Source organism: Poecilia formosa, unplaced genomic scaffold (assembly GCF_000485575.1).
Source record: "Poecilia formosa unplaced genomic scaffold, Poecilia_formosa-5.1.2 Scaffold0, whole genome shotgun sequence".
Lineage (NCBI taxonomy): Eukaryota > Metazoa > Chordata > Actinopteri > Cyprinodontiformes > Poeciliidae > Poecilia > Poecilia formosa.
In genome coordinates, this window is record NW_006799939.1 from 3340711 (window position 1) to 3354343 (window position 13633).

Consider the following 13633-nt stretch of genomic DNA (forward strand, 5'->3'; position numbering starts at 1 on the left):
ACTAAGCATAATTAACATGGTAACTATGTTAGTTACTGTGTTATCTAGTAAATTGTAATTTCAACTCTTAAAATTGGGCCTATGTCTCTTTAAAACCTCCTGCTCTTTCTGAGACGCCACCTTCATAACAGCGTTCCTCTATCAACCATTAAAAGACATTTTTACCTGCACTGCACTGAGAAGTGGCTCGTATAATGAGCTCAGCAAATGTGCAGTTCCACCAGGTGTTTGCTAATTGCTACTGGCTAGTCTGAAGGAGCTGAGCAAGGAAGGCCTGCTCTGTGAGGCGAAAGCACAAAAGTTTTGGAAACTTTAGCTCCGAAGATGAGCTGCGTATCGAAGGCGGGAGTAGGTCCAACCAGGTGTTTTGCACAGCTGAGTGGTTGCCATGGGAGATTAAATTATTTCTCAAATATGCATAAATTAATTAAAGCGAAGTTTCTTTAATTTGATATTATAATTGACTTAAAGTTCAGAAAAAGTACATTTTATATAATTCTGTCTCTTTAAGGGGCTGCAGTTGTACATATTTCTAAAGATTATACTCTTATTTTAACATAACAAAAACTTGAAGTCAAATTTAAATCGTAATATTAGATGAAAAAACATTTTAGACTACTACAGTTATTCACATCTGGATCTCAGCAGCTATTTCAGATCTCTGAAATATATATATATATATATATATATATATATATATATATATATATATATATATAAAATATGAAGCTAGTTTCAAGGTAACTGTTACTTTATCAAATTTTATAATATCTACTAAAAGTGATTTTTGCGAAATGCTTTCTTGTCTGTTGTACTGACAGCTGTTTTCCACTGGGGGGCACTGTGTCCAAACCACATGCAATCCAAAGCCTGGAAGCGGAAGTAGACCTAATTTAAGATATTTGTATTGATGTATTTTAAGGGTTTTTACAAACACAATTAAATAAATTTACGTCATGAATAATACTTATTTCATTCTTGAAAATCATAATAGAGATTAGAGGAGAAGAACCAGAAGCGTTCAATGGAAAGCTTGACAACTCTCTTCCTCTCTGGATGATGGAAACAGGATGAAGACAGATGGGTAAGCAGCGCAGAATGATTTCAAATTTGTTTTCGGTGCTTGGAGGAAGACGGGCAGGTGTGTCTCCTACATGGGGAAAATGAGAACATTCTGCAGAGCTGAGTCAGATGGAAAATAAGACAAACCTTTTTTTTTTTCCTTGGGTTCCTCAAGATAGCTGCAGCTAAACCCAATGTACATTTAAAGAAATAAATAACAAGAAAACAAAGTCCAGAAATCACAGAGAAAACATCTAAAGTACTTTAGTTTTATCTGCTTAAATTTTGTGCAGGCAGGATTTCCATGTCCCCCTTCAGCTGATGTGAATGCGATAGAGGCCAGGACTCTTTGGCACAGAGCAATTACCAGCTCCTTGGAAAAGAAGGTCACTTCAGAGACGGGATGTGTGATTATAACCTCGGAGGCTGACCAGCTGCATCCCTCTGCGGTCAGCCCTTCACATAAAGAAGATGGTTAGTGCTTGAATAATTGACCTGAGGTTCTGCCAGAAAACTCAAATACGGCCTTGAACGTCTGCTTAGGTGGGGGAGGATTTACTGGGTTACTTGACCAATTTCTGTAATTTACACTCTCTGTTAAAGAAATTATAGTCACCAATTAAACTTGCATTTTATTAAAAAAAAAAGAAAAAAGTTCAACAGTAAACTCCTTAATATCAGTCCAAGAGTAGTCAAACCATTGCAGACTAAGACCTGCATATGTGTGATTTCTGTTTGCTGTTTTAAAGTTTCTCACATACAAAATTAAAGCATCACAATTTGTTGCTACGGTCATGGAAAAAAGTTAATTAAAAAAAACCTTTTGAGGCAAGAAAGAAAACGAGGATCTGTACATTTTGATTTCATTTGATTCTCATCTCAAAAATATGTCAACATACATTAAATAGAAAACACAAGCATTTTTTTTCAACAAAAACGTAGGTTTTTATTAAATAAAAATGTTTTTATTGTGAAATTCGGCTATTCTGAATTAGCTAAATTAAGTTATGTTTCACTTAATTTAGCTAAGAAAAGCAGCAGACAGAGAGTTATAGGAAGTTAAAATCAGATTTGAACACGTCACCACTGTGAAACATGGTAGTGGTAGTATCATGCTGTGGAGACAGGGTAAACCTGTTCACATGCATGACAAAAGTTTGATTCATTTTAACATTTTAAAACAGATCTTTAAAAAAAAAAAAAAAAAAAAGATCCTAACAGAGTCTAAATCAGGCAAGCAGGGATTATCTTGATTTACTTATTCCCTTCATGTTTGACATCCAGCATAAATCTTTGAAACTTAAACTATGCCCATTCTCAGATCCAGGTGTAAAACCTAAAAACTAATTTTGTAATGTCTGTGATTATTGTTCTGTTGGAATTATATTCTTAGGCCCAGTTACCAACTCCTCTGAGTTTTGTTTACCTTAAATTTCCCTTCAGGCAGCTCCAGGCCAGCCGTCTGCAGCATGAGCTGTTTATTTATAGACACTGCATGATTTTAAAACCAGTAAACAACGCAATGATGAGGAAACACATTATGGAGGTTTTTCATATCACTTTTTAGGTTGAATATATTCAATATTATCGTTTAAAAGGACAATAAATATCAGTTTTAGTTCTGAAAACAAAGTGGAATTTTCTTTTAAAAAACAATGTCTCTTGAATAATGTATGTGGGAAGCAGCCATTTAGAAAAGTGGAGAAATTTCAACCAAAAGCTGCATAAGATGAAAAAAATGGGTTAGATATTTTCTGGCTTTAAGAGTTTTAAAATGCATTCACTCAAGTGCTCATACATACATTTCATGATTTCATAGCTCAAAAACTACTGAATATACTTAACGGAGATGGACTCAGCTTGATAAAGAGCAACTTTTGTGAGTATTTGTACAACTTTAAAATATAGTTTCCATTTAACGCTGAATGCAAATGTTTTTAAAATGAAATACTAGTAAAATAACCCCTACTGAATTCCTTGGAAATGTGTTTTAAAGGTCCATTTAATTCATGAATAAATGTCAAATTGTAAAATATAGAGAAAAAAAATACAGAAACAGTAGCAGAGTGTAAGTAATCAAGGTTATAAAGTAACCAACACTTGTTCATTTTGAATTCAAATTATTTAAAGCTTTATTGTTCACAAGTGGGGCATTACGGCTTTTGCCATGAGCTCTGAGCTTTATTTTGAAATTGCTTCGGGTTTATTTCAAGCGTGACGCACACAGAGAGACTAAAAGAGAAAGGAGGAACGCTTTGCTCTCGCTCACTCTCTTGCAGGATAGTTGAGCTTCCTCTGACTTCTGTTTTCGAACCTCTTTCATTCTGAGAACAGCCAATAGTCGGTCAAGAGTGTCGTCAGTGTGACGTGGCAGCAACTCACCTTTTTGTAAAAGATCTCAGCTGAAGGGTTTCTGTTCATAATCAAACTTCTGATTCTTGTCACCGACTGGTTTCTGGTCAAATCTGCATTTATCTTTTTGTTTTATTTGATACATTAGGCACATAAAATCTTAAAGTATCATTGTACATTTCAGACAAATAATCTTTGCAAACAAACATTTTTAACAGACGTCTTTATCTTGTCACGTCATTTTCTGAACGTGCCAATTCTTTACCACCTGTTCAGTGAACGTCATTTAATAAATAGAAATTGGAAATTCAAACCTCCTAAATGATGAGAGAGACATCAATTTAACCAGCAAAGTGAGGTTTCCCACCTTCACCTTTCTGATTGTCGGAGCGTGAGCCGGAAACGCTTTTCAATTCATTCCAGCAGCGACGATCCTTCATGTGATCGCCAGCGCTTCCACAAGGGACAACAAATTGAGAGTTAATGTCTTTCACTTCGGGGGGTCCTCTTAATTGTAGACGGTGTGAGGAAGGCCCTCCATTCCTCCCACCCCGGCTTTAATCATCACAGCGTCGAGACATTTTTAGCTTTTAACAAATACGTACATCAAATTATCAGAACCTGCCAGACAGCAAATTGGATCAGATCAAATGAGGTGGGATTGCATTTGCTCTCGGTGAGCTGGTGAAATGTCGGCTGACCTTTTCTCCTGACAACCTCTGACATTTTGGGTGAGAGATTATGGGGGCTTTCTGAAGCCCAAACACCCCAAAAGCACATCTTACTCCGCCCGTCGAAGTGGGCCAGAGTAATTATTTTTAATCATTAAAGCTTTACCTAAACAGGTAGAGAACTGCCCCCGTCATGAAGCTTTTCAGCGCGCTATCTAACAAAACAAAAAAGTTTGTCAGAGTTCCTCCCATCTGTTCCACACGATCCAGGAGAACCTGTGACAGTTCTTTGAGTTTAATCGGCCTCCGAGTCTCTTGAACTGCTCCCAGCCTTGACTCCGTGATGCTGTGATCAGAGGCCTGTCGGGGCCCCGCCATCTGCTGCAGGTCTGCTTGTTATTGTGGCTGAGGACAGCTGTTTATGTCTCTGGCTCATCATCATGAGCTGCTGAATGAAGCTGGGAATGATAAGTTGCTCCCTGACGGGGCGACTTGCTGGAAAACTTTTTAACAATGTGGGAGCCAATCAGTCGGATCCGCTTGCACGACAAAAGTCTCCAAACCGGTGACTCAAACCACGTTTAATTGTTTTTTACATTTTGTGCAGATGTCTGGCTTAGATTTGTTTCAGTTTAGTTTGGCCCGCTTTGGGTTTGTGTCTTGTTGTCTTTGACTTCACTGTGTGCAGCGTCTTCGTCTTTCCCTCCAGTCCCTCCACATCTCTTCTGAGATTTCCCACCTCCAAAGATTTGTCATCATTTCAATCTCCAGCATCGTCTTCAGGTTGACTATCCCGCCTTAAATTGTCTTCTTAAGGCTTCAGAGCCGACGTGCGGTCGTACACCGTCTGGGAAGTCTTTATCACGTCTGACTTTAGAGTGTCTCGATGCTTCATCGGCAAGGTCATCTTCTAAACCAGCGCCTTCGCCATCAACCCCTGGGCAGCCTTCATCCCTTGAGCACCGTTACCATCTTCCTCACAGAGGTTCGGTCTTAGCTCGTGACTTCAGAGTCTGAACCGTGTTTAAGTTCAACTAAATTCGACGTCGACGGTTCTTTTGAGCTCATGTCACCGGATTGATGTGACGGGTTGTTCCTGAACCTTCTCACCTATTCCCTTTCATTTGAGGATGGCAGTTTGTGTTAAATGTTTAATATTATTGTAATTCATTCAGACCTTTGGGTAAGTTTAGAAATAAAAGTGCATGGAAACTTCTGATTTTAACTCTGTGCGTATCTGTACTTTTAGCGCTTCTGAAATATTTGGTCGAAGCAGCAGGACGCTCTATGATCACTCAGATGACAAATATGTGACACCAAGTCTTTCAATTTTGATGTAGCAAAAAAAAAAGGCAGAATTCCACAAGAACCCTTTTTCACAATAAAGTAGATTTTAAACCTTTTACTCAAAAATATGAGTTTTTAGGAAGCTCCTTGGTGAAACCAAAGGCAAATGGCGGCAGCATGCGTGTTGCGACGGATCCGAACTCAGAAGTTTGCTTCAGACCTCTGGGACGGAACCAGCTCAGGTTAGCAAACATACCAGGGCCTCTAATTGGGAATGTGACAGTGATGACATTTCCAGCACAAAGCTATATTTAGCCGCCTCCGCTTGCATCACCTGCGTCATCGGAGGGATGTAGAACAAGATGACATGACATGAAGATGTCGTGTTTATTTATCTGTCTGCGCCTGTCTTAGAGAGGCAGATTTTGTTTATATGAATAAAGTGTTCGGACATTATCGCACAGAACGACTGCTGCGGTTAACCATACAGCCTTTGTCTCTGTTGCACGTTGCTATAGTAGGAGACACAAGTTGGACATGTGTGAATTATTCAGTTTGGAGCAAAAGATGAGAGAAGCAGGCAGAACAGAAAGGTGTCTTTGCTTTAAAAGCATTGCCAGGATTAATTATGGTATAGGTGTGTCTGTGAGTTGAAGTACTCGCAACGTTGCACGCATATTTAATACAAACGTTGCTTTAGAGGTTCTGGATAGTTCTAGATTGCAGTTGCTTGTTTTAGGATTCGACGAAACACAGCTGGAAAGACATTTATCTCCCAAAGATGCGGCTTTAATAAACAGCCGCAAGATTTTTTTAAAAGTTTGCAGAAATGCTTTAAATGCAAATGTCCCAGAGTAAAGCTGCTGGACGGCCGTATAGACACGTCTGGCAGAGTGACAGCAGGGCTGCCGGGGCCGCGCTGATGGCCCTTGACAGCTGACTCACAAGTGTGAATCGGCAACAGGAAGCTAAGGATTGGGAACAAGAGCAGAGGCTGCACAACGGAAGAGGTTTTTATGAGTCAGTGTAGCATCAGCTTGGTTTAGTTTAGAGGGTTTGCATGTACACACAGCTCTGGAGAACATTAAGAGACTCCACTGCACTGAAAACCTCCTGGTTATTCCACCTAACACTGATTTCTGAACTCTTCCTGAGTGAAAATATTGTTGTTTCTAAATGAATACGAACTTGTTTTCTTTGCATTATTATAGTCTAGAAAAAACTGTCACATGGTCGTTATTTTGACCATTTCTCATTTTTGCTTGGAATTTTGCAGACATGTTGTCGGTAGTTCATCTGTAATTCCCTCAAGTCAAGAGATCTTTAAAAAAAGTTTAAACTAAGTTCTGAATGACAAACTTCAACAGAGCACAGCTCCATGTACAGTAGAGCAGGTTTGCCTTTTGATTCGTTTGAATCAAAAGGCTTTAAAGGCTTTCTTTCAAATGAGGTTGGGATATTTTTTTGTTTATACAGTCAAGATTTTAAGGCTTTCTTACATCAAAAATATGATTTAACATTCACTTCATGTCATGTTATGGTGAGTTGAAGGACCTAGAAATAGGCATGATAAAGGCAGAAACAAGATTTTGGGGATTTATTGAAACAAGCAAAGTGAAAAACAGTCAGACTCACAGGGATTAATGCTGCAGTTTCAAAATAAACTCTGCATGAGGTAACATGAAACTTAACAAACAACCACAAGATTATTCAACCACAATAAAGTTGTAAAAATGTCATTTTTGTAAAAGGCAAAAATAGGTTCAGTTATGAGAAAGGTGTTGTTTTAAGAGCAAAATAAAAAGCTCATGAAGTACTGAAGATACTGACCAAGCAGTCAAGCTGACATAGTTCAAAGGTCATCTTCACTACCAGCCACGCAACAATACTCACATCAAAAATCTAATATTTTACGCTGTGGTCATTACGTGCAGAGGAAAAGAGGTTCAAGTATCTCTTTATATGTAATATTTGTCAAGGTTTTCTTTGCGGTAACTACTGTTGCATAGAGACCAGAATAACAGTAAACACACGCCCAGTAATTGAATAATAATGACATTATAATAGCTTTATTATATGTTTGCATTACCAACATGAACACGACCATCTCCATAAAGTGTATTTAACGCCTATACCTGAAGCTTTTTGGTTTTGATATCTGCCGTTTTTATTTGGTCGTTGCATTTCACGGCCGCTCAGCTCTGTGTGCTTTCCACTCATTAGCCACACTTCTCTGTGTAGGACGGGCCTCTTTTATGGCTCCCACCTCCTGTGGACACGTCCCGATGTTTTATTGCTGCCCGTAATGGTCAACAGCAGAAGGGGGGAAAAAAAAAAAAGGAAAGAATTAGAACGACACAGAGTCACAGACCTTCAGCCAGTGTCATTTCTAATCCGCCGTCCTCAGCGTGACACGTTTTAGGGCCGTCCACTTCAACATGAGCCGAAGCGACGCACCTGCACTTCACTGACGAGCCTGCAGGACCAAAACAGACCCACAGATATAAGACGAGGCCCATTCTTGGAAAGATGATGAACTAAAACTGCTGATGAGTAGGAGAGACTTTTGACACACCTGAATGTGTTGTTGAGTTTCCAGGGAAGTACAGAGGTACAGAGTAGAGCCGTCTGCAGCAGAGACGCTCAAATTAATCGAGAGCATGTTATTTGTGAACACATGAGGTCTTACTCAGCTCTAAAAAAAAAACCCCAAAAAAACTATGCAACAATACAATTGCTGGTTACTGCAGAAGAGAAAATATGTCATAGAAAATATTATAGCAGAAGAAGTCAAAGTGGTGAAAGTGTTTTTCAGACAGATCTACACCAGAGTGACACATGTTCATTACATGAGTATAAAATGAGCTCTGTGCAGTTTTTCTTTTTTACTTTTGGATTAATGTGAAACATGTATGGAGCTAAAAAAAAATATGCTGGATAATATAAAAACACACAAGCAATTCTGATGTATTATCCAATGAATTTTAAAATCTGACCTTTTACTCCTCTTTTTTCCAAAGTGAGTTGGATCAGCGCTGTCACATTAAATACACTCCTTAAAAAAAAAAGTAAATAAAAACAAAATTAGAATAGCTGAAAATCCACAGACTGTTTATCACATTTTGCTATAATATAATGTAGAAGTGCTTCCAACATATCAGTGTTTCTTGGATGTTTCTTCAGTTGTTGTAGACTGATTCTCTGATTATTTTTGACATGTTGATTTCTGTTGCCAGGATGTTTGACTCAAACTTTAAGTGACATTTTAATAAAAGACGGAGCGGTTCAGCTGAAAATCTACCTCTATTTACAGAAAAAGAAAATATTTCAGTAAGACAATATTAAAATATTTGATCTTTTTTTTAATCATTTTACACCTTTTCCTTTTCAATTGTATTTGAGCTTGTAAGTATTGAATGTTATTTTCATTTTTATGTCTGAAGTAACGAAACAGAAAAAACTACACGAATGTGAAAGAATCTGCGCTCAAGTGAGCGTGGCGTTAAGCGTGGACGATGGTATCAAACAAAAAAATCCACAAAAAAAAAAAGGTCAGCCATGTGAAAGCAGCGACTGGAAAGTAAAATGTTAACTCATTAAATGACGGTCTAGTTGGTGATTTCTACAACAAAAAGACAAAAAAAACAGATGAGAAACGTGAGAGGCTCAGTAACTCAGGGGCCAACTCTGTGAATACAATGCTTTTTAATAACCAGCCACGAAATGGTGATACAAAACATAGTGACAGTGGAAGGAAGCAGCAAAAAAGTCTAATTCTTCTACAGTTTTAAGTTTTATCCTGTCTACAACTTTTTTTTCGCAGCATGTCATTCTGGCCTTTTAAAGCCAACGCCACACATGGTAAATGGGATTGCACTTAAAATACTGGCATGGACAGCAACTGCAGCCAAACGCGTTGCAAAGCCTGTGACTCAGACTTGAGTGGTGCAGCTACTCATCCTATGAAGGGGGAAAGGTTGTATAGAATATTCCGTAGTTGTCAAAACAAATAAAAACAAAGACAAAGAAATGCCTTTTTTTAACCTAGGAAACTTCATACTTGTGATCTGGCTGCTAGCTTGAATTATCTCTTGTTCTGTGGGATGAACTGTGTTCTTACCTATTCTGTTGTCGTTTTCTTTGAAACCAAGTTTGATGCACAAACAGTTTTTTTTCTATCTTGGTTCTTGCAGACTGATTTTGGTTGGAGAGGAGAGGCCTTTGTACCATTTATGTTCATGAATTCATTTCCTTATTAGCATGATCGTGCTCACTACATATTATGAAGACCCGACATCAGCTGCTCTCATTGTGAGAATGAAGCACCTTTTAAGATTACTCAGCCATCTTGAAAACAGTGCAAAGTCTGACTGAATTATTCATGTTTTGTGTAGATTTGAAGGCACCAAACTATGATGAAACATGCTCCGTAGACAAAAAAAAAGTGGTATTTATGTGTATTGATTTCAATATTTAAACACACGACATCCACCAGAATTTTACCGGAAGGCTTTAAAAATAAAACAGAAGAGTAACACAGATGCACTCTCAGTGTGAGAGAGTGCGTCACGCTGGGAAAAAACAAAAAAACATAAGATCCTGTTCAACTCAAGTTCCTTCTGCAAGTCTCCCCCAAAACAGCAATGCTTGAATGTATTACGATGCCAGAAAAACTAAACTCTGAGCAAATACTTCTGCTGTTTTTTTTGTTTTGTTTTTTATGTTTGGTTTGTCCACTTGACTTTAAGGTCATGAGAGTTGTTAACATGCACAGACACGCTGCTCTGCTCATCAGGACCGCTCCCGCCACAAGTGCACTCTCTTTCTCTCCATCTGTCATCGGAAAGCAGGGCTGGGTCAAAAACGCTGCCTACATTACTGTCGCTCTTGTCATGCGAATTCTGGGCTCCCCCGTGGTTTTTGCTTTGTGTGAGTCATTGTGTCAGTGCGCGCTTTCTGGCATTAAAAATGGCTGAATTTAAATACTCGGCCGCATTACGAGTGCCTGAGATTCTCAGACATTTCCCAAAAGTCATCAGCGTCGCCAACCTCGAGCTCTGATTAAGTGCCACAATTTTCCCTCAGTGCTATTATTATTATTATTATTATTATTACTATTATTATTATTGAGGGTCGTTGGTGTAAAGCTTGAGGAAGCTGTAACTTTTAATAATTTTTGCAGCAGCCTCCAGACGGTCTTTAGACACTCGGTGAATAGTAAACGTGGGATTTCTGTTGGGTTAAATCCTAACATTTCAACTCAAAATAATTTTTTTTAAATGATACATAATTGTAATAAACCTACCTAGTATCTCAAATCTTTTTTAAAGTTGGAAAAATAGGCAATGAGTCGTAGATGAGATTGTATATGTATAAATTAGGATGCACAAAAACTCAAACTTTTTCGCCCTAATTCAACAGTTTGTATTCACAGAGGAGTTTCATGACTTTCCGAGTCAAAAAGCTGCGAGATTATTAACTTTTTCAGTAAAATGGACTAAAATATGCAAATACTGAAGTCTGAATATTGGAGTGGCGGCGAAATTAAAGCCCCGTTGAGTCCTGCTCTTACTGACGGTAAGTGGAAATGAGGTTAAGGGCAAAACTCTCTCTGGGTACGAAAAAAAAAAAAAAGAATAAGCCAGTGATGGAGAGAATGAAGTTCAGTTTGACACATATTTGTGTCAGATTTCCCAGAATGCCTCTGGTTGGTCTTTCGCCCCTCCATTTTGAAGCAGAGTTTCAGATTTACGGCTCCAGAGGTTTTCAAAAGTTTCCGCTCACTCATCTGAATGCCATTACTTCTTACTTTTTAATTTTATATTTGAACAATGTAACAAACGACTTTCAAATAAATGTCAAATCAGCAAGTGGAGCTGCACATTTGAATTTATATTTTCAGTTATCTACAAAGAGTAAAAATTACACTAACGTGCTCAAATATTAACATACACATTGACTAATATATTTTTTAGATTTGCCTGAAGAAGTCTCTCTTCTTTAATTTTCAGATGGGGCATCGATTGTGTTTAAAGATGTAAAGGTGAGGCTTTCAAGCCTAAAAACATCAAACCGAGAGTCAAGCATAGTGGCGGCTGCATTATGATGTGGGCCTGCTTTTCTCTCTGGTTCTGATGCATTGGAGAAAAAATGAAGAATAATGAATAATGATGACCTCTGTGGTATTTCACTCTCCTCAAAGCAACACTTAGATGGCTGGAAGTCGGACAAAACTGAATGTGACGAGTAGAAACTTCATTCTGTGAAATTGGTCGACTTTAAAATGATTTGTGTCAGTAATTGTATGATGAGATTTTTGGCTGCTGCAGGCATTGAAATAATCCTCATATTGAGCAGATTTAATCGTGTGTCATGAAACTAAAAATATGAAAGAAACCTGTCACTCTGGCAAAAAATGATCATTAATTAGTTTCTTTCTACACACATAAGCTCACTGTGGACTGGTGAGAGTCATCTTGCACATACAGAAGATACTTTAATTTTGTTTTATCCTTATTCAATACCAAGCATAATTTCATTCTGTACTTGTCACTCACTAATCTTTATTTTATTTTTAATGGGAGGATGTGTTTAGAAAGCTCATGTCTGAACCTGACACAAAGCCAGCCAAATACAAATTATCACCAAATTAAGCTTTTTGATTAAAAACAAAAAAAAAGAAAAGGAAAAATTTTATTCTGCTAATGCAGAAATGTTATGGATGTGCCACAGTTATAAAAGGGCATATTCAGCAAAGTACACAAGAAAAAAAAAGCAAAGTATGCAAGAACATTTCCCACTGCTAGTTATAGTCACATGTTGAAACTTTGCCTATGTATTTCTTACCTCTCAAATCTTTATTTGAAGGGCCATTTCAAATACGAGACGATGTAAAACGCAGTAAGAAGCTCAGGTCTTTGTCAGACTGAAGGCGTGGGGCAGAGCGTGTCATCGCCGGCCTCTCCTTACTCAGGGCTGCTGCTATTTATAGCATCCAAAGTCAATGAAAAGAAACACGATGGAAATAGACAAGGTGAAAAACATGTACATGCCTGGACAGTCTGCTGTGGTCACTGTGTGAAAATGTTCCGCAGTTATTGAAAAGATCACAGTTTCTGCTGGAAACAAATGGCCAGGATCAGTTTTCTCCATTACTGCTGAAGTGCATTTCTTTACGTTTTCACCTTTCTTGAAATCTTTCAAATCCTTCAAAGTGATCGTAAGAAAAACGTTTCTCAGTAGTTTGACGTAAAACTATTTTATGAGCGACTTCAAACACACAAATCTATAACTAAATTTTCAGCTTCACGTCTCGCAGATAAAGCAGCAAATAAACACAAATATTCAGTAACATGTAGTAAAAGTTTGAGAGTCTAAATCTGTGAGAAAACACTTTGGACCCGTCCTGCGAGGGCAGAGAGGACCACTGCTTCGACTGATGGATTATCGTTAATATGAGAGAAACACGCAAACGGGCGGATGGAAGAGCGATGAGGGATTACTCTGAGGATTAGTCCGACATAGATAAATATCAAGAGCAGAATTTCCAACTAAAAAGAAACACTGAAGTATTTACTCGAGGGTAATAAATATTCTGTCTCAATTCTGCAGCAACTGGGTGGAAGAAAAATTGTAATTCAAAGACTTGTTCAGATCTTTTCCCCCCCCGGAAGGATTTTCAACAGGAAACACAAATTAATGACACACTAAGATGACGTCTGAGTTGCCGCTGCTTCATTAATATCTTTATTCAAATAATATTTGGTCTGTCTGACAGTTCATGAGACAAAATCAGACTAAAATCCGATTTTAGCTTGAGATATTTTCCTGTTGGGCTCCATTAGTGACGTGAGAAAACCATGCAGTCAGAAGGCAGCATTTCACTCAAATAGTTTTGGTGCAAAACATGGCAGGAATGGCGCTCCTTATGTTATTCCAACAGTTTAACAAGCTGGATGGATCCAACTTTTGACTTTAAAGGTAAACCAAGAACCTTACAGTAACAGCTGCTTGCCTTGAAAGATTCAAAGATTTGTTCGTTGCTGTGAAGAAAGTGACATAACTTTGCCTTTATTTTTTCTCGTCTTTGAAAGTTTATTGATTTAAATATTGTATTTGCTCTCTTGGCTGATTTTTCAATCAATCAATCAATCAAATTTTATTTGTATAGCACATTTCAGCAGCAAGGCATTTCAAAGTGCTTTACATGATTTTCAAAACATCGTTTGACAAGGAAACAGTGAGAAAGAAAAATAAAAATA

The 13633-nt window shown here is 38.0% G+C and overlaps 1 long non-coding RNA gene across 1 annotated transcript; it reads left to right on the top strand.

Moving 5' to 3' along the window:
* The first annotated feature begins 755 nt into the window (after positions 1-755).
* On the top strand, positions 756-2685 carry LOC107836125 (uncharacterized). The gene is made up of 2 exons (XR_001662037.1): positions 756-1084; positions 1356-2685. It is a non-coding gene; the product is annotated as an uncharacterized LOC107836125 (long non-coding RNA).
* The last annotated feature ends 10948 nt before the right edge of the window (positions 2686-13633 follow it).